General features: G+C 46.6%; 1 long non-coding RNA gene across 1 annotated transcript; it reads right to left on the bottom strand.

The window, feature by feature from the left end:
* Positions 1 to 1,425: 1,425 nt before the first annotated feature.
* LOC109248669 (uncharacterized) lies at positions 1,426 to 2,626 on the bottom strand. Its single transcript, XR_008422078.1, has 3 exons — positions 2,511 to 2,626; positions 2,346 to 2,405; positions 1,426 to 1,661 (listed from the first exon to the last, which is right to left on the bottom strand). It is a non-coding gene; the product is annotated as an uncharacterized LOC109248669 (long non-coding RNA).
* Between the last annotated feature and the right edge of the window lie 912 nt (positions 2,627 to 3,538).

Genomic DNA, 3,538 nt, shown 5'->3' with positions numbered 1-3,538 from the left:
CTTGGAGTGAATAATCCCCCAGTGGAAATTCTTCCTGTCTAGTTCTACTGAGCATACATTCAGCTCATTAGCACACCTACTCACTAAGGAAGGAACCAGAATCAGTGGCTCTGCTACTTATTTTCTACTGGGCAGTGCAGAGGCCCAGAGGCCTGGCCACCCGCCCCCATTCTCTTGAGTTCCAGAATATTACACTTGGAAGAAGTGTCCAAAGAGTGCTCCAAAGAATGCAAAATGTCTTAGGAAATTAAGACTTTTCAGCTACATCTACATATTGAACCCGTCGAGAGGATATTGACAGCATTGATGAAAAGGTCCGTTCGTGGTGTATCTCTCATTCGTGGCGTTGCCCTAAGACACCGGCAACAGCAGTACCTGGGTGCTGGCTCTGAGTCCTCGCTCGGGTCGGTTCACTTCTCCAGGGCAGGGTGAGAATACAGAGCGTGGGCCCCTGCACGGATAGGATTACAGTGACAATGCTCAGTGTGGCTTTTGGAGGCAGACGCCTGCATTTGGGATTGGACCCCTCCTCTTGGAGCTGTAGTTTGCTTCTCTGTGATTCACTTTTCATCACTCTGTGCCCCACTTACTATCTGCAGGATGGGGATGATGATCCCAGCTGCTCCTGGGTGTCTTTTACTAAAGATAATGAGATAAGTCTGTGCCTATGTGGCTGATGAAGCCCCAGGAATGGGCATGTTTGCCTTCACACAGCCAGACAAGGATCTTACACTGCAACTTTGGAGGCCTTGGATTGGGCCTCGTAGCTCCAACCCTGGGGGTAAATCATTTGTACTTTACCAGGCTGTGAATGAAGGCTTGCCCATAACATCGGTTGGCTTTAGACGGACTCAATCCTATTAGTTTCTGATCCTCTTCTGTTTATGGATGTTGTTCACCAAAGCACCGGTTCTAGTCCTGATCCTGGAATCAGTTCCAGAAGATCAATTCACATACAAAGTTTCCCCTGGACCCTGTTGGCCCCTGGTCCTGTCTTTGTATCTCAGGTCACTTATATGCTTGGCTTCGAACACCCTTATCTGTCCTTCCCAATCTACCCCCAGGCCCCCATGCAGGCACCGCAGCAGCCCCTCAAGACCACGCTAATTCTTTCTGTTCCAGCCAGTGGTGGCCTTAGATCCCCTGCAGCAATCAAAATTGATGGGACACGCACATACACGTATGCACTTACACACATGCAGAAACATACAACACATACACACACACACACACACACACATATATATATTGTATATACATGAAAGACTAATAGAAACATACAACTTTATATTTTATCATACCTCTCTGATAAGCTTGGAAGCAACTTGAGATCAGGGACGATTTCTCAGACGTTGGTATATATTCGTGTCATGAATTGACATATTTCTTTTTTTTAAATTTTTTTAATGTTTATTTGTTGAGAGAGAGAGAGAGAGCGGGAGAGGGGCAGAGAGAGAGGGAGACACAGGATCCGAAGCAGGCTCCAGGCTCTGAGGTGTCAGCACACAGCCCGACGTGGGGCTCGAACCCACGAACCATGAAATCATGACCTGAGCCGTAGTCAGACGCTTAACTGAGTGAACCACCCAGGCACCCCATGACTTGATGTATTTCTAACGCATATTTCCTCTTCAATATTCCAAGGAGAAAACCTTCACCTCCTGTACGAAACAAGAAATATCAGATAAGAAAGAAGAGAAAATAGAATTTCTGGAATTTCCTACTTAAAAATACTGGGATAGTTTCAACAACACACACGATCTCATACAACCTCAGTTGTTTCTAAATGAGATGATTTTCCAAACATATTACCAAATGGTAATCTGGAGTTTGAACTTTAGTCTTGAACCCAATAGAACCAAGCTTGCCGGAAGGAGGAATGTGAGTCCTTTGGGGACGGGGGTGGGAAGGGAGAGCACTGGTGAAAATTAATGCCACTTTTATTTTTAAGAAAGGAGCACATCTGCTCGAATGGCCTGAAGTATGCAAGCAATGAAGTGGGAACAGTGTTATTGGTGCTGTGTGGTTGCCAGGCAGCTGCTATATCCGCCAAGGAAGACATGCTGGAAAGCGTGGTATAGCCACGTGTCAGAGCCTCACGTGCCCACCACGTGAGCTCTGCAGCTCCTCCCGCAACTTTCTGGGATCACTCCTTCGGCCTGGGGTTGAGTTGTGGTTTATAAGCCACACTGCTGTTCCTCAGGAAGGGTGTATCTACACCATGGGGCAGGGACTTTGGTGGTGTTTTCTCTTGTTGGTTCATAGAACATGCCAGCATTTGTTGCGCCAAAAGGTAGTGGGCAAAGCACAGAAGCAAGAGTTTTAGAAATGGCCTCTGATCTTACCTCTGTCGCTGCGTGTCCCTGGGCAGATTGATCAACTTCTCTGGGCTTCAGTTTTCCTTCCTGTAAAAGACGGAGATTAAAGATTAAACTTTACTCGTAACTTAAAAAAGAATTTCTCCCTAATCGGTGGAATTCTTCCTTAAAGTACAAGTGTAAATAGAAAACCTTTGTTTATATAGCACACCAAAACAAGGCTGCTGGAATTGTAGGCTGTACCTTGGGTTCACTCTGGCTCCTTTACCCGTGAGGAGGCCCATGAGGTCCTCAAGGGTTTAGAAGAGTTTGAGAATCTGTGAAATGTGCGTAATCATATCTGCATAGCGTTCACCTCTGGGGCCCCAATGTTTCATGTTTGCCATAATCCTGAGTGGTAGGTGGCTGGGCCAGGGCTGTTCTACCTGTTCCACAGGTGAGGAGAGGGAAGCTTGGAGTTGATGGTGACCCAACCAGTTTGCACACAGCTACATGGTAGATTTTTTACTGGAATCAAGATCTAGATTTTGTCAAATCTTATGATTCTAAAATCTAGCATGTGCCTATGAAACGAGAAACTATCCATGGCTGAGATAAAACATTGGAAACACTGTAAGTGTCTTGTGTTTTTCCAGATCATTATGGGTGGGAACCATGTGGCCACAATGAGCAGCCCCCTGGGCTCATTAGGGTGAGAAAGGAAGCCCAGTGGATGGTTATAAATGGCTGAGATGACCTTGAGGGATCGTCCGTAGCTTAGAAATGGGCCAACTGTTTGGATATGGCTGCTAATTTTGTGTACTACACGTGTTGTCCTTTTATACATTCATGGTCTGGCCTTCAACTGTCTCCTTCCCGTGAGTTCTCCACCTGCCTTCTTTACACCTCCTCATGCTTTGGGACCTTGGTGAGACCCTTCTGGATTATTCTCCACCCTCCCCAGTCCATGGAGGTCTCCTTTCACTTTGTGGAGTCTCTGACTCTGCAAGTCTCTACTCCTTTTGCACTTGCCATGCGTTGCCTTACTTTTGAGAGTGAGAGAGAGCTAGGGGAGAAGCAGAGAGAGAGAGAGAGAGAGAGAGAGAGAGAGAGAGAGAGAATCTGAAGCAGGCTTGCACTGTCAGTGCAGAGCATGATGTGGAACTTGATCTCATGAACTGTGAGATCATGACCTGAGCTGAGATCAAGAGTTAGATGCTTAACCGACTGAGATACCCAGG

Source organism: Panthera pardus, unplaced genomic scaffold (genome assembly GCF_024362965.1).
Source record: "Panthera pardus isolate Hobbes unplaced genomic scaffold, ASM2436296v1 HiC_scaffold_15, whole genome shotgun sequence".
NCBI classification, from domain to species: domain Eukaryota; kingdom Metazoa; phylum Chordata; class Mammalia; order Carnivora; family Felidae; genus Panthera; species Panthera pardus.
Note: the sequence above shows the minus strand (reverse complement) of the source record. Positions and strands in the feature narration are given on the sequence as shown.